This window comes from Pseudophryne corroboree, chromosome 4 (genome assembly GCF_028390025.1).
Source record: "Pseudophryne corroboree isolate aPseCor3 chromosome 4, aPseCor3.hap2, whole genome shotgun sequence".
NCBI classification, from domain to species: Eukaryota; Metazoa; Chordata; class Amphibia; order Anura; family Myobatrachidae; genus Pseudophryne; species Pseudophryne corroboree.
The window spans coordinates 681,728,520-681,752,886 of record NC_086447.1 but is presented as its reverse complement, the minus strand read 5'-3'; the positions used below and the strand labels follow the sequence as shown (position 1 = coordinate 681,752,886).

At 46.4% G+C, this 24,367-nt stretch overlaps 1 protein-coding gene and 1 non-coding gene across 2 annotated transcripts in view; both read left to right on the top strand.

Annotated features, from left to right (window-relative positions):
• ESR1 (estrogen receptor 1) overlaps nucleotides 1–24,367 on the top strand; it is a 507,877-nt gene that overhangs the window by 48,193 nt on the left and 435,317 nt on the right. The gene's annotated exons all lie outside the window — the stretch shown is intronic.
• On the top strand, nucleotides 21,932–22,050 carry LOC134912548 (5S ribosomal RNA). Its single transcript, XR_010176976.1, has one exon. It is a non-coding gene; the product is annotated as a 5S ribosomal RNA (ribosomal RNA).

Genomic DNA, 24,367 nt, shown 5'->3' with positions numbered 1-24,367 from the left:
GCCATCTGTGTGGGAATGAAATCGTGAGGAGAAGTTCAGTTTCACACCAAGGGCAGAACATAGGGATCTCCAAAACTTGGCCACAAACTGAGGACCTCTATCTGATACAATGTCCTGCGGTAAACCATGAAGTCGGAAGATCTCTGCTATAAACAACTTTGCCAACTGGGACACAAAAAGAGGAACAAAGTGTATCATCTTAGAGAACCGATCAACTATGACCCAAATGGTATTTTGTCCGCCAGAAACAGGTAAATCGGTAATAAAATCCATAGAGATATGTGTCCATGGTCTTTGTGGGTGAAGTAAACCAGATGGAGAACCTTTATGACTTTTATGTTGGGCACACTTCAGAAAAGCAGCTACGAATTCTTGAACATCACTTTTGAGATGAGGCCACCAGTAGGAACGCTGAATGAACTTGAAAGTTTTGTGACCACCTGCATGGCTCAGGGGGGGAGTAATGAGCCCATGTAAGGAGTCTCTTTCGAAGATTCGGAGCAACGAAAAGTTCTTCCGGGTGGAGGAAGCGGAGACGTGCGAGTTGCTGAGAAAGAGGTGGGTTCCAAGATAAACTGTTCCCTTGAATGATCAGTGGGTTCTTCAGAACTTAGAGAACGAGAAAGCATGTCTGCTTTTCTAATGAGAGAGTCTGGTTGATAACTGAGTTTAAACCTGAAACGAGTAAAGAAGAGAGCCCATCTTGCTTGGCGTGGGTTCAGACATCGAGCTGATTGTAAATATTAGAGATTTTTGTGATCCGTGGTTACCGAGATTGGATGTTGATCTCCCTCCAACAGATACCTCGACTCCTCGAATGCCAACTTAATTGCCAGCAGTTCCTGTTCTCCAATAGCATAGTTTTGTTCAGCGGGAGAGAACCTTCGCGAGAAGAACACACAGGGATGGACTTTTCTGTCCTCGAATAGCTGGGACAAAACTGCTCCCACACCTACAGTGGATGCATCAACCTCAACCAGGAATGGGCAACTGAGATCGGGTTGTCAAAGGACAGGGGCGGTTATGAAGGCTTTCTTTAATGATGAAAAGGCTTCTAAAGCCTCCGGAGACCACTTGGCAGGATCTGCTCCTTTTCTAGTTAATGCAGTAATGGTGGCTATGATGGAAGAGTAATTCTTAACGAATTTCCGGTAGAAGTTAGCGAATCCCAGAAAACATTGAACCCCCTTAAGGGTGGCAGGAAGCATCTGTAACGTAACCGAGGAATGGAATCGTGGATACTTCGAAGGTACATTTCTCCAGTTTGCAAAATAACTGATTTCTTCTTAAATGGGTCAGTACCTCTTTAACTTGTTCTCGATGGGTCTTCAGATCCCTAGAGAAGATGAGAATGTCATCCATATATACCACTAAGCAATCATAGAGGAGGTCTCTGAAAATCTTGTTAACAAATTCTTGAAAAACAGCTGGGAGCATTACACAGACCGAAGGGCATTACCAGGTATTCGTAATGCCCATCGCGGGTATTAAATGCTGTCTTCCATTCGTCTCCCGAAGGAATACGTATCAAATTGTAGGCCCCCCCGTAAGTCCAATTTTGAGAATAAGTAGCCCCTTTAACTCGGTCGAATAGTTCCGGAATCAAAGGCAATGGATATCTGTTCTTAATTGTTATCTCATTGAGACCTCTATAGTCAATACAGGGCCGCAGACCCCCGTCCTTCTTCTTGACGAAAAAAAAACCTGCCCCGGCCGGAGAGGTGAAGGACCGGATGAAACCTTTATCCAAATTCTCCCAGATATACTCAGACATTGCTTGTGTCTCGGGGAGTGAGAGAGGGTAAGTTCGACCCCGGGGTGGATTTTTGTCTGTTACCTGATCAATGGGACAGTCCCAACTTCGATGCGGAGGCAAGGTGTCAACCCCGTGTTTACTGAAGACATCCCGGAAGGCCTGGTATTCCATAGGAAGGCTGGAGGGACTGGAGGAACAGAGGGGTTTCACCGTGAGCAGACAACTCTGGAAACAACTTTTCCCTCATGAGAGCACATCCATAGTTTGCCAATCTATGCGAGGATTGTGTCTTAGCAACCACGGGAATCCTAGGATCAGTACATGAGAGGCTTTAGAAATTACAAGGAAAGAGGTGTTTTCCGAATGAAGAGCTCCGACCTTCATTTTGAGGGGTATAGTACGAAAAGATATAATCCCCTCAGGAATATGACTACCATCTACCGCAGTAACAGAAATAGTACGATCCAAACGGACTGTTTGTATTCCAGATCGTTTAACCAGAGCTGATGTAATGAAGCTTTCGGTGGCTCCGGAGTCGAGTAGTGCAGGGATGAGAAGGAAGGAAGAAGGAAGCTCAAGGTGTGTTAACCATACAGACTCTTTCTTGGTAAGCAATTCTGGGGACTCTCCTAACTTAACCTCTCCGGCATAAGCTAGGAGCGGGCGTTTCCTGGACGTTGATTGCAGGATTTAACAAAATGATCGGATGCGCCGCAATACATGCATAAGATCCCTTGTCGCCGTCTCTGACACTATTCGTTGGAGAGACGGGAACGATTGATCTGCATGGGTTCCTCTATAGTTGGAGATGGCGGTCGAGGTGGTGGGATGACTCGAGGCTTGGGACAATCCGACTCAATCTCTCCAGACAGCATTCTCTGTACCTCAGATCTAATTTACGAAGAACGTAGGCAGGACTAGGAGGCAGGCATTAGTAGTTTAAAAAAACTGGAGACAAAGAACTGCGGACTAGTAGGTTGTGGTTTTGAATGACGAGGCTTAACTGCGGACTTGTGGAATGACGAAGGGGGAGCTGAAGGGGAAGAGGGGAGAAACATATGAAGTGGGAGGCGAGAAAGGTGCAGGGCTGGTCCCAGAGGAGGGGCCAGCCCACAGTAACTAGCCACACACTGGAGTAGAGCTGGGTACAGGGGGACACAGAGGGACCGTGAGGAGGGAGGAAGTCAGCAGCCAGAAAAGGGATTGTCTCTGTTCTAACACTGCCCGTAGGAATCCTAGAAGGTAGCTGCACTACACCAAGTGACCCAGTACATAGACAGGCACCCCTCTAATGTGTGGAGGGGGGTTCAACTTGACACATCCTTCTCCCCCATTCTGACACCTGTGTTTGCAGGTAACCAACGGAAGATGGAAGATTGGGATAACATTATTTTAAGTGGAAATGTCCTGGTCTCATGGGAGCAGTACAGATCGGTATGAGAATGTGGGGAGCACACTAATGTCCCATGGAAATGTCCCTGCTGAGCCTGGTCCTGGTGCTTTCCGAGGGGCAGTCCTAATGTTCTCTGCTTGAGGGGTAGTAGGCCTGGTTCTGGTGTTCTTATGGCAGAGATGAGGAGACGCCACATAATGGTCCTGAGTTGCAGTGTTTGTAAAAATTGTTTAATTTGAGAATCTAGAGTAGTCCAAAGTTCAAATGCAGTCCAAACTCCGGTACTAACTGCATCCAAAAAATGCAGCCTGACAAATGCAGGCTAATAATGCTCTTAAATATTACACACTATGGTGGTTATCCAGGTTGCATCACTAAGTGATGCGACTGCAATGTTCCCGGCGCTAATGCACATGCGCAGGTCCCGTCCTGTGAGTGCACGATCCGGGCAATAAGATTGCATCGCATTGGCTGCTGGGCGGGCAGGGGTTACGATGGACCGTTGTGGGGGGTTGCACACGTAAAATGGGTGCAGGTCGGTAGCATTTTTGGGGCGGCTGCGTGACATTACATGCAGCCGCTATGATGGAAAAAATGTTGGCAGGCCGCCTGCCTTCATCCATAGTTGCTGGGATGTAAGATGTTTGCTTCTGATTGTTACAGTCTGATTGGTTAATGTGGACGACAGGACCTTTGTTGCACAGTCAGACTGGTGTCCCATTGTATGTAAGCAGCTTATCCACAACAGCATGTTGCTGTGCTCCTTACAGCCATTACTCTAAACACATGACGTGTATATTACTGTCATTTTTCCTGGTCCAGATAGGTTAACAGGGTTAAGCATATAGAATTATGCTACCCAGCAGTAACTCAAATTGATTATTATTGTGTGGTCTTGCTTTATATTCAGTGATGGCAATGTTTTATCAGCTACGTTATCTGATTTTAAAGTTTTGTTTTTTTCAAATGTATTTTATGCCCATGAAGATGTGCCAAGCTGACAGCAATGAGACTCAAAGTCCTCTTTTAGTGCGTTGTGTTTTTCACAGAATATGCACCATTTTCTGTGGTCTCCGTGATTCTGTATCTGTTATTGTAGAGTGACCTTGTCCTTTGCCATTTAAGCTCTCATCATCATTTATTCTTCCCCCCCCCCCCCCCATATTACCAGCGGGGCTGCCAGCATTTCTACATCTGCTATAGAATGTGTGCAGAAAGCAATCTGCATTCAGTTATTATTAGTGTATCCTACCTTTGCTACTATTACCTATTAAGGTTATAATGAGCCGTGCACTACTCCAGGTTTTTGATTTGACATGAACCTACCTAGAATTTAGTGGTCATGTGACCACAATATAAAATACTTTTTTGATGATTACTGAGAATATTAGTATATTTATAATGTATAGGATTAAGTATTTTAAAAGTGTACATTATGCATATTATTGTCTGTCATTATTTGGTCACACTATGGGATGAGATGGTCATGAGCAATCACATATGCAAATGAGTAGCCATATTGATATGGTATATAAACCCCTATTAGCAGCACTACCAGCACCTTGAAAAAGTTGCGCTGACGCAACGAAATGTGTCGGTGACAGCTGCTACCTGTGTTCACTCCCATGGATTTACAATAATGAAAGACTAAGAGACCTGGACAATCTCCCCCCACTGTGGAAGCCACATTGCAACGCTGATCAAGGGACTGCTACTTGCGGGATGCTAAGTCGCTTAATGCCTTGAATACACCTGTGGTAATTATTATTTATACATCTGCCAATTGTACAGGTCTACGAAGGACCCAGGGGACTAGTATATCAGAACAGGTCCTGGGAATTTTTCCCCTTTTATATACCTGTTATCCTCATTGGGAGCAGCACCACATGTACTTTTTAACAGTATTTCTCATACGTCCTAGAGGATGCTGGGGACGACATCAAGACCATGGGGTATAGACGGGATCTGCAGGAGACATGGGCACTCTAAAGACTTTTCATTGGGTGTGAACTGGCTCCTCCCTCTATGCCCCTCCTCCAGACCTCAGTTTTAGAAATGTGCCCAGGTCGACTGGATGCACTCTGAGGAGCTCTACTGAGTTTCTCTGAAAAGCCTTATGTTAGGTTTTTTATTTTCAGGGAGATCTGCTGGCATTAGACTCCCTGCTTCATGGGACTGAGGGGGCAGAAGTAGGAACCAACTTCCTTAAGTGTTTCATGGCTCTGCTTCTGGCTGACAGGACACCATTAGCTCCTGAAGGGAACTGAGCGCTAGCCGTGCCTAGATGCTCACTCCCACAGCACGCCGTCACCCCCCTCACAGAGCCAGAAGTCAGAAGACAGGTGAGTGTTAGACAGATTTTCAATCAAGAAAGTGACGGCTAAAGGTACCGCGCGGCTGGCGGGAGCGCAGCGCGCCATGTTGCCCACACATACACAGGCACTGCAGGGTGCAGGGCGCGGGGGGGCAACCTGGGCAGCATGAAACCTATGGAAACTGGCATAAATAAGGGGCATAAGTTGCTGAGGCACAGTCCTACCCCCACCAGTATAAAAAATTACCTCATAAAAGCTGAGGAGAAACACACCATTGAAGAGTGGAGCTTACTCCTCAGTCAGCCAGCACACCGCTCAGCGCCATTTTCTCTCTCTCTCCTCAGGCTGCAGAGACAAGGCTGGTCCTCCTCCACTACTGAACACGTATCAGGGTGCATACAGGGGGGCCACAGTGAATGTGGTGCTATATAATTGTGTGATTAACATTATAGAAGCACTGAATGTCAGTGGGCATTTTGTGTTCACAGACATTGTGTTACTGGCGCTGGGTTGTGAACTGGCAAATCCCATCTGTGTCCCTCTGACAGATTTTACTGTGGGTCTGTCCCCCTATAAGTCCCGGAGTGTCTGTGGTGTGGTTCTGCATGTGTGTGACATGTCTGTGGCAGGGAACTCTGTGGAGACATGTTAGGGACACAGAGGTGTAATATGACACCAGGAGCCTGACTGGGTAAAAGGTTATATGATAGTGTGAATCATATCAGTAAGAGGTTGGACTGAATCTCATACAGAAAATGAAAATAAACTGTTGAAGATGTGATTTTTAATAGTTCTGCCTTTCATCCACAGGGACCTTTCTGGGTCACATACAAATTTGCACAAGTAGTACAAACTGATACCGACACGGACTCTGATTCCTGTGTTGACACTAGTGATTCCAGGGGAATAGGTCCTAAGTTAGCAAAAACAGCATTCAAAACATGTTTTAGCAATAAAGGAGGTGTTAGGCGTTACGAAGCCCCCTCTTTTACCACAAGGAGAGGGTTTACTTTAGTAAAGAAGTAATGTAATTTTCCCTCCATCTCAGGTCTGATTTAACCTGAAAAGAAATTTCAGATTCCCAAAAGGAATTCAGGCAGCTTACCTTTTTCCAAAAAAGGTGGGAGTCACCCCGCATTTTAGACAGGGCCCTGTCATAAAAGAGAAAAGGTGTTTCTCCCTGCGCCTGGAATGGCTTCACTTAAGGAACCGACAGACTGCAAGTGAGTGAGGTGATTTATTGATGTGGCCAATGGGACACTACTCAGGCCTACCATTGTCTGTGAGTGGGTGAGTAGTGCTATTGAAAAGTGGTCAGAAAACTTGTCATGAGACATTGACACAATAGATGGAGACGAGATACTCCTAACGTAAGGTCATATCAAAGACGCTGCTGCGTACGTACTAGAATCCATGAAATAGATTGGTTTCTTGGGATCAAGAACCGCTACCATGGCAGTATCGGTTCGGAGGGCGTTGTGGATTCGCCAGTGGAATGCTGATGTAGATTCCAAAATAAAATATGGAGGCTCTCCTGTATAAAGGTGAGGCCTTGTTTGGTGATGGGCTGGATGCGTTAGTCTTGGCGGCTACCGCAGATAAGTTGACATTCTTGCATTATGCTCCTACAGCAGCGAAAAAGACACATCACTCTCACATACAGTCCTTTCGGCCCAACAAATACAAAAAGGCCAACGGTCTCCCCTTTTTGCAGGTAGGGTAAGGGGAAAAGGCATGAAATCTGCAGCGTCGCCCGGATCGCAGGAGCAGAAGTCCACCCCTGCTTCTGCCAAATCTGCAACATAACACTGGGGCTCCCTTGCGGGAGTCCGCTCGGGTGGGAGCACGTCTGAAACTTTTCAGCCAAATCTGTATTCAATCTGGCCTGGACCAATGGGTCTTACAAATAGTGTCCCATGGGTACAAACTAAAGTTTCAAGAAGTCCCCCCATGCCGATTTTTCAAATCGACCTTGCCAGCGTCTCTTCCGGGAAGAGAGGCAGTAACAATGGCAATTCAAAAATTATGTCAGGATCAGGTTATTGTCCTGGTACCATTGGCACAGTAAGGAGAAGATTTTTTTATTCAAGCCTCCTCGTAGTTCCGAAGCCGGACGGCTCGGTCAGACTGATTTTAAACCTGAAAATCTGAATCTCTACCTGAAAAGGTTCAAGTTCAAGATGGAATCCCTGAGGGTAGTGATTTCCAGTCTGGAAGAGGGGGACTTCATGGTGTCAGTAGACCTAAAAGATGCTTACTTGCATGTTCCCATTTATCCTCCTCACTAAGCTTATCTGAGATTCGCAGTACAGGATTGCCATTACCAGTTTCAGACGTTGTCGTTCGGACTCTCCACGGCACCGAGGGTATTCACCAAGGTGATGGCGGAGATGATGGTCCTCCTTCGTTAAAAAGGAGTCAATATAATTCCTTATCTGGACGATCTGATAAAAGCGAGATCCAGGGAACAGTTGGTGCAAAACATCGCACTCTCCCTGTCAATACTCCAACAACACGGTTGGATTATGAATTTTCCAAAGTCGCAGTTGGAAACGACGACAAGATTGTCCTTTTTAGGGATGATTCTGGACACAGAAGTACGAAGAGTATTTCTTCCAGTGGAAAAGGCTCTGGAAATCCAGAAAATGGTCAAACAAATATTGAACCCAACAAGCGTGTTGATCCATCAATGCATTCGGTTGTTGGGGAAAATGGTAGCGGCCTACGAAGCCATACAGTTTGGCCGATTTCATGCCAGAGTATTCCAGTGGGACCTGTTGGACAAGTGGTCCGGATGCCACCTACACATACACCGGAAAATAATCCTGTCCCCCAAAACCAGGATTTCGCTCCTGTGGTGGCTACACAGTTCTCACCTACTAGAGGGACGCAGGTTTGGGATTCACGACTGGGTCCTAATAACCACGGATGCAAGTCTCCGAGGCTGGAGAGCTGTCACACAGGGGGGAAGCTTCCAAGGAAAATGGTCAAGTCAGGAAGCCTGCCTTCACATAAACGTGCTGGAATTGAGAGCCATTTACAACGGCCTTCTACAAGCGGTACATCTTCTTCAAGATCCCGTGCAGATCCAGTCGGACAATGTAACAGCAGTCGCGTACATAAACAGGCAGGGCGGAATAAAAAGCAGAGCGGCAATGGCAGAGGTGACAAGGATTCTCCTATGGACAGAAGGACATGTTAGAGCTCTGTCAGCAATTTTCATTCCGGGAGTGGACCACTGGGAAGAAGACTTCCTCAGCAGACACGATCTCCATCCAGGAGAGTGGGGCCTCCACCAAGAAGTCTTCACAGAGGTGACGAGTCTTTGGGGAGTTCCTCAAGTAGACATGATGGCATCTCGTCTAAACTGTCACAACTGAGGGCCTGAGCTGACGGGAGGCAGCCTCAGTTGTAGGGGCTGAGATGTACCGGAACCTGGGAGGTTGTATCAGACCCCTGGACATGTAAGTAACATGAATAATAACTGCCCGAAGGCGTGACCACGACAACTTGGATAAAAGTCAATGATGTTTATTATGACAACTCCGCAACACAGCAGCAGTAAAAGAAAACGTAAAAAGTCAGCAAAGAATAAATACAGTTCCTGGGTACTACAGGATGGCAGGAGCCACAGGGCACTGGTAGTGTGAGATAGTTCTTATGATCTTCTAGATGGAAAGTCCTTACCAGGCCCAACTGTAGCAATGGAGATAACCCAGGATTGTGCCAGCTGGTGTTCCAGGAAAAGCTGGGTTGCTGAAGATAAAACAGCTGCTGTGGATACTGGCTGGAACCAGACTGTTGTTAGCACGGAGTGGATACTGGCTGGAACCAGTTAAATAATAAATGAACTTGGGAGCGATGAAATATGAACTGAAATGGAGAACTTGAGAGCGGAGAAATAATAATACCGGTGGAGAGTGGTAAAGTGTAGAAAGGACACCGGCCCTTTAAGGGAAGCTGTACTCTGCTGGAAGCTGAGCTGGAAGCAGGTTATGTTGTAGCTGGAAACAGATGAATCCACAATGGATTGGAGAGTCAGGCTACACCGCAGGTGGAATGCTGGTGCGGGTCTCTATGGTGGAAGTCTTGAGACAGGAGCTGGAACCTGGAAGACAATCACAGGAGAGAGACAAACAGGAACTAGGTTTGACAACCAAAGCACTGACGCCTTCCTTGCTCAGGCACAGTGTATTTATACCTGCAGCAAGGAAGGGATTGGCTAGGCAATTATGCAGATTATCAATACTGAGAACAGATTGGTGGAAATGATCAGCTGACAGAATCCAAGATGGCTGCGCCCATGCAGACACTTGGAGGGAAGTTTGGTTTGTAATCCATGTGGTAATGAAAACAGTAATGGCGGCGCCGGCCACCGGAGACAGGAGGCGCCAGGCTGACAGATGCACATCCAACCACGCGGACACAGCGGAGGCCGCGGCTGACGTAATCGCCACTCAGACACTCTGCATGCAGAAGTTCAGGGACGGCGGCGGAGGCCGCGGGAGACGCCATGCCAGGTGTAATATGGCGTTTACTGTGACAGCGTCCCAGAGTGACAGGAGAGGATACAGGAATGTACACATCAGGATAACAGATGGGATCCGGTCCTGGAGCGCTGAGCCAGCCTTAGGAGGCATCTGATGGGTAAGAAATGGCGTCCAGATACCCGGATCGTGACAGCACCCCCCCCTTTAGGAGTGGCCCCAGGACACTTCTTTGGCTTTTGAGGAAACTTGGACTGGAATCTCCGGACCAAGGCAGGAGCATGGACATCAGAAGCATTGGTCCATGAACGTTCCTCAGGACCATAACCCTTCCAGTCAATAAGATATTGTAGTTGACCGTAACGGTGACGTGAGTCCAGGATCTTGGCCACTTCATACTCAACGCCTCGTTGAGTTTGGACTTTCGGAGTTGGAGGAAGTGAGGAATGAAACCGATTCAAGATCAGCGGTTTCAACAGGGAAACATGGAATGTCCTGGGTATTTTTAAGAAGGGAGGCAACTGGAGTCTGTAAGCAACAGGATTGATGACTTGTTCAATCTTGAAAGGACCGATATAGCGAGGTGCAAACTTCATACTGGGAACTCTTAACCTCAAATTCTTCGTGGATAACCATACCCGATCACCCACCTTGAGAGCAGGAACTGCTCGACGCTTCTTATCCGCAAACTTCTTGTACCTGAACGATGCCTTGAGCAGAGCTGATCGTACGCTCTTCCAGATATTGGCAAACTGATGCAAGGTGATATCCACTGCGGGAACAGAAGTTGCTGGAAGCGGTTGGAACTCAGGGACTTTAGGGTGGAATCCAAAGTTAGTGAAGAATGGTGTTGAAGCAGATGAAGAATGATACTGGTTGTTATGACAGAACTCGGCCCAGGGAAGTAATTGAACCCAGTCATCTTGAGAGGAGGACACATAGATGCGGAGGAAGGCCTCCAAGTCCTGATTCACCCTCTCGGTTTGACCATTGGTCTGAGGATGGTAAGCCGTGGAAAACTTTAGCTTGACTTGGAGGACTTGACATAAACTTCGCCAGAATTTGGCTGTGAATTGAACTCCTCGATCGGAGATAATTTCTTCAGGAAGACCGTGGAGTCGGAAGATCTCTTGTATGAATACTTGAGCCAACTTGGAAGCTGACGGAAGACCGGTGAGAGGAATGAAGTGTGCCATCTTGGTGAACCGGTCAACTACCACCCAGATGGTATTGAGCTTGTTGCACATGGGTAAGTCTGTAATGAAATCCATCGACAAGTGGGTCCATGGTCGACGGGGAACGGATAGTGGAACCAGTTGCCCCGCAGGCGACTGGCGGGATACTTTATGTTGGGCACACTTTGGGCAAGATGCAATAAACTCCAAGACGTCCTTTTTCAGAGTTGGCCACCAATAGGACCTAGAGATAAACTCCAGGGTTTTTTGGATACCTGTATGTCCGGCAAAACGGGAAGCATGGGCCCAATGCATGAGCTTCTTCCTTAGCATCGGCTTCACAAAACTTTTCCCTGATGGGGGCGTAGAGTCCATCCCTACCGTGGAGAATGCCAACGGATTTATAATAGGATGCTTGTCTGAAGACTCTGACTCATTTTCTTGCTCCCATGAGCGGGAAAGGGCATCGGCCTTGTGATTCTGAGAGCCCGGACAGAACTGGAGTTTAAAGTCGAACCTGGAAAAGAAAAGTGCCCATTTGGCCTGACGAGGGTTGAGACATTGTGCGCCCTTCAGGTATAAAAGGTTCTTGTGGTCTGTAAGTATGGTGATTGAATGAGAAGCTCCCTCCAACAGATACCTCCACTCTTCTAGAGCGAGCTTGATGGCTAGCAACTCCTGGTCGCCAATGGCATAGTTGCGCTCAGCTGGGGAGAACTTCCGGGAGAAGAAACTGCAAGGGTGTAAATGGCCATCTTTAGCCCTCTGAGATAACACCGCTCCTACTCCAACGGAGGAGGCATCCACCTCTAAGATGAAAGGAGAGTCGATGTCAGGCTGTTTCAGAACAGGCACAGAGATGAACCTTTGTTTTAAAAGATGAAATGCTTGCATGGCTTCTTCAGACCACTTGGACGGGTTAGCACCCTTCTTAGTGAAAGCAGTAATAGGCGCCACAATGGTGGAAAAGTCTCGTATAAACTTTCGGTAATAGTTGGCGAACCCTAAGAACCTCTGGACCCCTTTGAGGGTTAAGGGTACCGGCCAATTTTGGATTGCTTGTAGTTTCTCAGGATCCATCTCTAGTCCGGAACCGGACACAATGTACCCTAGAAACGGAATGGACTTGACTTCAAAGACGCATTTTTCTAATTTGCAATAGAGATGATTGACACGGAGACGGGACAGAACCTCTTTAACCCAAAAACGATGTTCCTCTAAATCGTTGGCAAAAATGAGGATATCGTCTAGATAGACCACGACATGACGGTATAGAATGTCTCTGAAGATCTCATTGACAAAATGCTGGAAGACAGCTGAAGCATTGCTCAATCCGAAGGGCATGACGAGGTACTCATAATGTCCGTCACGGGTGTTAAAGGCGGTCTTCCACTCGTCACCCTCACGGATCCGGATGAGATTGTATGCACCTCGCAAGTCCAGCTTTGTAAAGATGGTAGCTCCGCTAACTCTGTCAAAGAGCTCAGTAATCAGGGGTAAAGGATAACGGTTCTTGATGGTAATGTCGTTCAAACCTCTGTAGTCGATGCACGGCCGCAGACCACCATCTTTCTTTTTTACAAAAAAGAAGCCTGCGCCGGCTGGAGAAGAAGAAGGTCGAATTAACCCCTTTGCTAGGTTCTCTTTAATATATTCCTCCATAGAATGCGTCTCAGGCAGAGACAACGGATAAGTTCGGCCTCGAGGTGGAACCTTCCCTGGAACGAGATCAATCGGACAGTCCCATTCTTTATGAGGAGGAAGGATATCAGCAGAAGCTTTACTGAACACATCCGTGAAATCTTGATATGGAGGAGGTGGAACATCAGACGACCTGGGGGAGGAAGAACAGACAGGCAATACTTTAAACAAACATGTCTCAGCACAGGAGGAACCCCATGCCAGGATTTGCGTAGTCGTCCAATCAATTGTAGGATTGTGAAGACGGAGCCATGGAAGGCCCAGGACCACAGGATGTGTGGCTCTTGGAATCACTAAAAGTGAAATAAGTTCGGAATGAAGAACTCCCACTCTCAGACGAACTGGTAGAGTCCTTAGAGCAATAACTGTATCAAAAATTTTACTGCCATCCACGGCAGTTAAGGAGATGGACGAAGGAAGTCTCTCGGTGGTTAGGGACCACCGTTTAACATAGGCTTCGGTAATAAAGTTCCCAGCTGCTCCGGAATCAAGGAGGGCAATGACGTTCCGATAACGTTGAGCAATTTGGAGCGACACTGGGAGATTACAATCATGAGGAGATGGAGAGGAGATCATTATTCCTAGCCGGCCCTCTCCTGGGCGAGCTAGGGTTTGGAGTTTTCCCGGACGTTCGGGACAGGCATTGATGGTGTGAGACGGAGCTGCACAGTAAAGGCAAAGAGACTCAGAGAGACGTCTTCGGCGCTCAGCAGGAGTTAAACGGGAACGGCCAAGTTGCATGGGCTCATCTTTAGATGGTGACAGTTGACGAGGAGGAGGAGCAGAAGATTTTGGAGCAGATGATCTTCCACGCTCAGTTGCTCTCTCTCTGAAACGTAAATCAACTTTCGTGCAGAGTGAGATTAGCTCATCTAACTTAGAAGGTAAGTCTCTGGTAGCTAACTCATCTTTAATACGCTCAGATAAGCCATGCCAGAATGCAGCATACAGGGCCTCGTCGTTCCATGCCAGTTCGGATGCCAGGATCTGGAACTGTATCAGATATTGTCCTACAGTACGTGACCCCTGGCGTAAACGGAGAATCTCGGATGAAGCTGAGGTTACCCGGCCTGGCTCGTCGAAGATGCGCCTGAATGTTGACACAAAGGCAGTGTAGGAAGATAGCAGGGTGTCGGACCTCTCCCATAACGGTGATGCCCAATCAAGGGCTGAGCCACTGAGAAGAGAAATAATGTAGGCAATTTTTGTACGGTCACTGGGAAAATTGCCAGGTTGTAGCTCAAACTGAATCTCACACTGGTTGAGAAATCCCCTGCAGAATCTTGGAGATCCGTCAAATTTTGCTGGCGTTGGAAGATGAAGACGTGGAGCAGAAATGGGTAAGGTGGGTGGGGTTATAGCTGGAGTCACTGTGGTTGACGCACCAGACGCGCCTGATCCACGGAGAGTTGTCTGAATCCCATCCAGCCGAGTAGAGAGATCCTGGAGACAGCGGATGATGTGGCCCTGTGCAGCCTCCTGATGTTCTAGTCGGGCTGCCAGTTCTTGCATCGGCCTGGCCGCTTGATCCTGGTCTCCGGCTGGATTCATTAGGTCAGTGCTTACTGTCACAACTGAGGGCCTGAGCTGACGGGAGGCAGCCTCAGTTGTAGGGGCTGAGATGTACCGGAACCTGGGAGGTTGTATCAGACCCCTGGACATGTAAGTAACATGAATAATAACTGCCCGAAGGCGTGACCACGACAACTTGGATAAAAGTCAATGATGTTTATTATGACAACTCCGCAACACAGCAGCAGTAAAAGAAAACGTAAAAAGTCAGCAAAGAATAAATACAGTTCCTGGGTACTACAGGATGGCAGGAGCCACAGGGCACTGGTAGTGTGAGATAGTTCTTATGATCTTCTAGATGGAAAGTCCTTACCAGGCCCGACTGTAGCAATGGAGATAACCCAGGATTGTGCCAGCTGGTGTTCCAGGAAAAGCTGGGTTGCTGAAGATAAAACAGCTGCTGTGGATACTGGCTGGAACCAGACTGTTGTTAGCACGGAGTGGATACTGGCTGGAACCAGTTAAATAATAAATGAACTTGGGAGCGATGAAATATGAACTGAAATGGAGAACTTGAGAGCGGAGAAATAATAATACCGGTGGAGAGTGGTAAAGTGTAGAAAGGACACCGGCCCTTTAAGGGAAGCTGTACTCTGCTGGAAGCTGAGCTGGAAGCAGGTTATGTTGTAGCTGGAAACAGATGAATCCACAATGGATTGGAGAGTCAGGCTACACCGCAGGTGGAATGCTGGTGCGGGTCTCTATGGTGGAAGTCTTGAGACAGGAGCTGGAACCTGGAAGACAATCACAGGAGAGAGACAAACAGGAACTAGGTTTGACAACCAAAGCACTGACGCCTTCCTTGCTCAGGCACAGTGTATTTATACCTGCAGCAAGGAAGGGATTGGCTAGGCAATTATGCAGATTATCAATACTGAGAACAGATTGGTGGAAATGATCAGCTGACAGAATCCAAGATGGCTGCGCCCATGCAGACACTTGGAGGGAAGTTTGGTTTGTAATCCATGTGGTAATGAAAACAGTAATGGCGGCGCCGGCCACCGGAGACAGGAGGCGCCAGGCTGACAGATGCACATCCAACCACGCGGACACAGCGGAGGCCGCGGCTGACGTAATCGCCACTCAGACACTCTGCATGCAGAAGTTCAGGGACGGCGGCGGAGGCCGCGGGAGACGCCATGCCAGGTGTAATATGGCGTTTACTGTGACAGCGTCCCAGAGTGACAGGAGAGGATACAGGAATGTACACATCAGGATAACAGATGGGATCCGGTCCTGGAGCGCTGAGCCAGCCTTAGGAGGCATCTGATGGGTAAGAAATGGCGTCCAGATACCCGGATCGTGACATAAACAAGAAGCTTCAAAGATATTGTTCCAGGTCGAGAGACCCTCAAGCAATGGCAGTGGATACACTGGTGACCCAGTGGGTGTTTCGGTCGGTATATGTTTTCCCTCCACTTCCACTGATTCCAAAAGTTCTCAAAATAATAATAAGAACAAGAGTTTGAGCAATCTTCATTGCCCCAGACTGGCCAAGGAGGGCTTGGTATCCAGATCTTCAGGAGTTGCTCATAGAAGATCCTCGGCCTCTTCCTCCTCAAGAGGACCTACTACAGCAGGGGCAGTGTGTGTATCAAGACTTACCGCGGCTACGTTTGACGGCATGGCTGTTGAGCGTCGGATCCTAGCCCGAAAGGGTATTCCCAAGGAAGTCATCCCCACTCTTATTCAGGCCAGGAATGGAGTAACGTCTAAACATTACCACCGTATTTGGAGAAAATATGTGTCTTGGTGTGAATCCAGGAAGGCTCCTATGGAAGATTTTGAGTTGGGACGTTTTCTCCATTTTCTGCAGGCTGGTGTGGATGCGGGCCTTAGATTGGGGTCAATCAAGGTCCAGATTTCGGCCTTATCAGTTTTCTTTCAAAAACAATTGGCCTCCTTTCCAGAAGTTCAGACGTTCGTGAAAGGGGTTCTGCACATCAATCCTCCATTTGTGCCTCCAGTGGCACCATGGGACCTTAATGTGGTTTTGCAGTTCCTTCAATCGGGTTGGTTTGGGCCTCTACAAGAAATAGAGTTGAAGTTTCTCACTTGGAAAGTGGTGATGCTTTTGGCGTTGGCATCCGCAAGGCGGGTGTCTGAATTGGGGGCCTTGTCCCACAAGAGCCCTTACCTGATCTTCCATGAAGATAGAGCATAGTTGAGAACTCGTCAACATTTTCTTCCAAAGGTGGTTTCCTCTTTCCACATAAACCAACCTATTGTGGTGCCAGTTGCTACTGACACATTCGCTGAGTCAAAGTCTCTAGATGTGGTTAGAGCTTTGAAGATTTATGTCGCTAGAACAGCTCGAATACGGAAAACAGAGGTTTTGTTTGTCCTGTATGCTCCCAACAAGATTCGGTGTCCTGCTTCCAAGCAGACTATTGCGCGCTGGATCAGAGGTACGATTCAGCAAGCTCATTCTACGGCTGGATTGCCGTTACCGATGTCGGTGAAGGCCCATTCTACTAGGAAGGTGGGCTCCTCCTGGGCGGCTGCCCAGGGGGTCTCGGCATTACAACTTTGCCGAGCAGCTACTTGGTCAGGGTGCTGGGAGAACAATTGCTAAAATATGCTCACAAAATCATATAATATAGTTATATTACAGTTATGTTACAGTCAGTATAAAGGCCCATACAAACTAGAAGATTTTTTCCAGCGATTTGAGTAATAACGACGGCCTTGAACGATCTATTGTTCAAATCTTCTAGTGACGATCTAGTAATCTTCAGCTAACGATGAACGATGTGTGCACCCGCAATCGTCTGAAGCGGGTTTTCGGTCGTCCATGCATGCAGCTAAACCTTCACTACTGTACGTCGCTGGTGAAATTGCTCATATTGGCATGTGTGTACACAATGGACCTAATTCAGACCTGATCGCTAGGCTGCGTTTTCATACAGCGGGCGATCAGGTCTAAACTGCGCATGCGTATGCACCGCAATGCGCAGGCGCGTCGCATGGGTACAAAGCGTATCGCCGCTCTGCGATGGGTTTGTGCGAAGAATCCATTCACATGGGCGTTCGCAAGGAGATTGACATGAAGAAGCCGTTTGTGGATGTCATCTGACCGTTTTCTGGGAGTGGTTGGAAAAATGCAGGAATGTCCATGTATTTGCAGGGAGGGATCCTGACGTCAATTCCGGTCCCGGACAGGCTGAAGTTATCGCAGCGGCTGAGTAAGTCCTGGGCTACTCAAGAGTCTGCAAAAGATCTGTTTGTACATTTGCGTTCGTACATTTACAAAGCGAATATACACTCCCCTATGGGCTGCGACTATGCGAACGCAGGACTGCAAAAAAAATGTAGCGAGCGATCAGGTCTGAATTCTGCCCAATGAACAATGTCCAATATGAGCGATTTGACTAATTTGCACTTGCCACCATAAATAAGGCACCAAAACCAGCCTTATAAACGATTCCCAGCAGATCGTTAGTCATTCAGAACGTTTGTAAAAACTCTCAGTGTGTACACTCAATATCATTTGTTAGGGACTCCAGGAAGTTCAAGGGAAATCGCTCATCTTCCAAATTGTTTGTTTTTCACATCTTTCAAGTCTTCTAGTGTGTATGGGCCTTAACTCACAAAGTATTTTTTATATAATAGCCTTCTGTTGTTTTGCCATTACAGTACACAAGATTCCAAGAAATATAATAAGATTAAAATAAACATCCCTTGGTGTCTCTATTACCGGGAATACACGGGAACGATGTCTGGACGATTTTCCATTTTGTAGCAGCACATGCAGTGGCAAACGCAGGATTTCTAGAGCGGGGGTTTCCAAATAAAGTCTACAATCTCCCACTCTGCGGAACATTAGAGCTAGTGCGGGAATCTGGGGAGCGGCAGAAGAACCTAGTAACAACCCTGGACATTAATGTAAACATTGGTCTTTTTATACACTGGATACTGTATGGAATACAGTATTAATATTTAACACTATAGATGGTCTCTAACCATAGATGGTCTCTAGTATAGGCTGTATCAAACATTTAAATAATAAAAATAAGTGGTCAGGAAAAGGTTAAACATACCATAATAACTGAATATAAAAATATAATAGAACCAGTACTGCACTTTGTAAGCACACATTCTCCCTCCTCATGGTAAGGCTCCTGTCTCTTCTTCCTAGTAGCTACTCTCTGGTCCAGTGCACTGATTAAGGACTCAGATACACACACACACACACACACACACACACACACACACACACACACACACTTAACTTGGTAGAAGAAGTTGCTACTACTGGGCATATGCAGCAGCTCTGCTCTGTCCCTTGAACTGCATAATGTGGCTGCAGCTCTTCTAACCGTATTATATAGCATTACTATTTTTGTCATAATTTGAGGCACTTTGTAAGAGAAGGGGGTTTTCAGTTAACTGACCCCCCCCCCTCCCCCTGCATTTCCCTATGAATTGGCTACATCGCTCTGTGTGTATGGGTGATTTGCACGCTCCCACGTTTCTATGCGACGGACGTTTGTAGGCCATGCTGCACAGCCACCCGGACGTCAATCAGTAGTGACCCACAGTATGTCGTGCAAATGAAGGAAGGAACAGTGATTGTTTCGTCCTCCATTAAATCCTTCCAGTGTGTACGGTCAATCGGGCTAAAAGGAAGTCGTACCTTAAATCTGTCCGATTGCCCGTTGCTCCAGTGTAGCCAATTTAACACTAACACAGAACTTCTCTACAGTATTACTTGTCACTGTGTTAGAGTGCCACAGTGGGAGACGGACACCTCACACCTACTGTAGCTTAGTGAGAACCTGCAATTACAGCTATCCATGACACATTAATGATGCTGATACCACTTGCATCATGCACCACTGCCCTGATAGAGTCATGCCAAGAGTCTGTATAAGCATAGCTGTGAGTACAACTGTACAAATCACATTACTGCTATATAAACCACTCCGCTGGTTACATACTGGGCTGCTTGTTGTCTCAGGGCATTTGCTGGTGTGTCCCTATACTCTGCCATACCATCACCAGATGTACATAGAGAGTCTGCCCAGTTCCAGGTACTGTTTTGGGGTGTGGTCTAATGTAAGGAGGCGTCACCATGCCTCCTTACAAAACCCCTTAGTAAAAGCAGTATATACAGAGGTACCCCTCAGCCAGGAGCAGATCAAAGGAGGCGTTGGAGCATGTTCAGTAAGATCGCTCCCCCCAGCTCAGCCAGAGGAGACTACTGCCGTAGATCTGTAGCAGGAGCCTACCTGCACCCACTGCAGCTCAGCACACACAAGCTGTGTGCTGGGTTTGGGAACTGCAGATTGAAGCATGTGACAGGTAACGCGGAAGCAGTAGGGCAAGTGGCGACCCAAACCCCCAACGGCCTTCTTTATCAGTCATAGGCCTGGGTAATTAGTACTGGCTCCCCTTACCCCTTAGTGCCACTGGTTGTACACACTTATTACAACATAGAATATATTGTGGCAAAAACTGTAGAGCTTGGTGGCTGAGTTTTTGAGAACTTTTTGTCAAGCAGCTGCTTTGAACAAATATGTGTTTGAAAGAGTTAATGAGCATAAATTGATTAAATTACACTTTTATAATCTGAAGATTCTGCTGAGGCAGGCTAATAACAGTATGTACTTGGAAGCAGCTAGGAATTGGAGGTGACCATAGATACTGTAGTTACTGTAGAAAAGGGTGGAGATATCAGCACTACACCTAGTACATTTTCCATTGGGTCTGGTGGCTGTTGTCGAGGCTTTAAAAAATACACATGTACGCATGTATGTATATATACAAAGAGTGCATAGTGATGAAGTGCGATATGAGTGTCAATATGACAATGTCAAAATGTTGACATGCTTAGCATGTCGACATTGACAATATCGACATTCATCATGTGAACAAAGCTGAAATGTGAACATGATAAAATGTCAACAAACTGCTCCTGGTGGTCTAGCAGTGTCTTACCTGGTCCCAATGGAAGCAGTGTCTTCAACAGCAGATTATGGGTCTTGGTCACTTGGGGAGCAGTTCCGGTGGGAACAACTGATTAGCGTTGTCCCAGTAAGAATTCTCCCACTATTCAGACCCTAATCTGTACCACTAACTCTCCCCCTAGTGTCTAACCCTTAACCCCCCCTCCCCCTCTTGCAGCATAACCCTAGCCTCCCCCTAGTGCCAAACTCTCCCGCAGCCTAACCCTAATGTCGATATTCTAAGAATGTCAGAATTTTATATGTCAACATTTCAGACATTGACATTATGAACATGTCAACATGGTGAACATATCGACATGTTGCATGTCGATATTTCATCTATGTCGACATCATAACTGATTACAACATTGTTGATGTTGACCTTATGACTGCATCCCATTTATTAGTATCAGGATTTCAATAAATATTATATTAAGATGGCTAATGGGGAAAGCCTGTACACTGATTTCATTACCAGATGTAAATACAAATCTGCATGTTGCCAACAAATAGAAAAATTAACTGTCATCTAACAATGGGGCAATTTGCACACACTTTTACAACCTGATACTGCTGCTTGTGTCTTAGGCTCAGTTACTGATTGGCCAGATCCTGATAGTTTGAGACTCTGTTTACAAAAAAGGGGGGAAAAAAGCCACAAATACCATTCTCCAGGGAACAGTAAATGTAATATAACACAAACTAGATACCATAGTTGTATTTGATACAGCAGGGGTGGCCAACCAGTCACAATATAAGAGCCTCAAAATCTTCAGACTCACGACTCAGGTCTTTCCACATACCCATTTCCCATCTCCACATTCCATCAGACCTCCCCACATGTCCATCAGACCTCCCCACATGTCCATCAGATCTCTCCACATGTCGTCAGACTTCCCCACATTGCACTAAGTCATCCCAGTATGTCCCCCAGACCTCCCATTTCACCATTATATGCCCATCAGACCACTTCACGTGCTAATCAGAACTCCCCACTTGCCCCCCAAACCTCTCAACATGCCAATCAAAAACCATATGGCTGTCTGGGCCCCCTAGGATACGGGGCAAATGCAATCCACAATCTCTCACTCTGTGGGACATTGCAGCTAGCGCGGGAGTGTTGTAGAAGAACATATAGTAGTATGGTCCACATTATAGGCTGTATCAAACATATTTACAGAAACACATATATATATATATATATATATATATATGCATGCAAAGATGGTGGCACTCAGAGACTTGAGGAAAGATGCAAATCGTGCTTTAATTTGACGTTTCGGGCATCAGCTCGTCATCAGGAGTAACAAACATTGTATGACAAAGTGACAGACATTTATACACTTACGAATAAACACATAATTACCTGATCTGCCGCGGCTGTGTGTTCGCCCCCGGGCTCCGGCCTCCACGAGTCCAGCCGCGTCACACTGATGCCCGAAACGCTGATGCCCGAAACGTCGAATTAAAGCACGATTTGTATCTTTCCTCAAGTCTCTGAGTGCCACCATCTTTGCATGCATACATTGGGTCGCCATACCCTTGGGAGGCACCAGAGCAATCACTCTGCTTTTCACTGCTTTTATCTACAGCCACACCACACTGGATACGCCTAATCTCATCTGATCTTGGAAGCTAAGCAGTGTTGGGCCTGGTTAGTACTTGGATGGTTGACCACCTGGGAATACAAGGTGCTGTAGGTATGTCCTCATAGATAGCAAGCTAAGCAGTAGTACCCAAAGTAGGACTGCAGCAAAGAAGGCTAATAAGATATTAGCATGCATAAAACGGGATATTGATGCTAGGGACGAGAGTATTATACTCCCGTTACATAAATCACTAGTGAGGCCACACCTTGAATACTGTGTACAATTCTGGGCACCGTACTACAAAAAGGATATCCTGGAGCTTGAAAAGGTACAGAGGAGGGCGACCAAACTAATTAAGGGCATGGAGACGATGGAATACAAGGAAAGGCTTGAAAGACAAGGCATGTTTACATTGGAAAAGCGGAGACTAAGAGGGGGTATGATCAACATCTACAAATATATAAGGGGACAATACACAGAGCTTGCGCGGGACCTGTTTTTGGTTAGATCAACACAGAGGACTTGTGGACACTCGCTCAGGTTAGAGGAGAGGAGATTCCGCACAATACGGCGTAAAGGCTTTTTCACGGTAAGGACAATACATGTTTGGAATTCCCTGCCCGAGGGAGTTGTAATGGCGGAATCTGTCAACACCTTTAAGAATGGGTTGGATAAATTCCTAATGGATAAGGATATCCAGGGGTATGGTGCATAGTCATGCATTATAGTTACTATAAATAGGGATAAAATGTAACGGCTGACAGCAGCATCAGTCAGAAATTTTAGTCAAATCATCATGCATAGGAGACCACGAATAGGTTGAACTCGATGGACAATTGTCTTTTTTCAACCTCAGATACTATGTTACTATGTTACTAGAGTCACTAGTGCCGGATATTCGGAATTCGGATCTATATATATATATATATATATATATATATATATATATATATATATACAAACAGAAAGTTCAGCACTCACCATAGCAAGCTCACTTATCCTCACAACATACCGCTCGCCAAGGTACCCCACCTTCATGCAGGTCCTACATGCAGGTCCTACACTATCACAAAGTCTCAAAAAGTTTTTTAAAGATTTGTTTGTATATTACGGGGTTAATCTTTGGTTAACTCTTATTAACCGTGGTCACAGGCCTTTTCATGCACCCCTGTGTAATCTCACTTGTTCTAAACCTGTGTCAGCTGCTCCTTAGTAATTTATCAGCCAGTGTCAGCTGACTAGTGTACCTTTAAAAGCCATAAGATACATGGCAGATACACATTAAACCTAGTGGGCATGTGTGCAGTATATTATGTGTGATACAGTTGCCAGGTTTTAATTTTTGAGACTTTGTGATAGTGTAGGACCTGCATGAAGGTGGGGTACCTTGGCGAGCGGTATGCAGGCTTCCGTGCAGTGGCTAATTCACTAACTAAACCCCCATCATTTATCTATTGATGTTGTGAGGATAAGATGATAAGTGAGCCTGCTATGGTGAGTGCTGAACTTTCTGTTTGTATATATTTGGGTTGGTGGCCATGGGCTGCATGCACCCCACCCTATGAGTGGTGAGTGCAGATATTGCATCCCGCTTCTGGGGTGGCGAGTGCTGTGGTTTTCTAGATTTGTTTTTATATATATATATATATATATATATATATATAAAAGAAAAAGAAAGGCTGCGGCACTCCGTTTGCAAAGAGATAATGTATTAATTAAAAGGTCATTGCAGCAGTACAAATGGTAGCGATGTTTCGGTACTCGCAGGTACCGTTTTCAAGCTGCGTGCTGCTGAAAGGGAAACAGAATAAACAAGAATAACATAAATATACTTACTTAAATACCCCCCGCCGCTGAGAGAAGCCGGGTCGCGGCAGCGTCCCGCATGGTGTCCATCCATGACGGGCGCTGACCGATGACATCATGCCGCACAGCGCCAGGAGATTCCAGGGGAGCGTGAAGCGTTGCCTGGCAACCGGACGCTGAGGACTGAGATCTCTCCCCGGCCTCCCACAGCAGCTAAAGGAGACACAAATTGATCATTGGTAGAAATCATACATCAATGTGGAATGATAAGAATCAATATGGAATTGCGGAAGACACACATGTACCATGTAGTGAGGGCGCAAGCAAATGCAATTGAGCACACACTGGTACGAGCAACAGATAATCATGATGATGATAATAACAAAAACTGATCATGATAATGATAGTAACAAAGGAACAAAAAAACAAAAAAACAAAGAAAAACATGTCCAGGAATAATTTGAGTATACCTACACCATAATAAAGAGAAAAAAAGGCCATTACGGAGACTGGATATTATCATAATATCCTGGGCCTCTCATAATAAATAAAAAGGAAAGGCGAGCTGGTGACCTAATGATATACATTCCTTATGTTTAAGCTACATGTAAGCGTGATATATCAC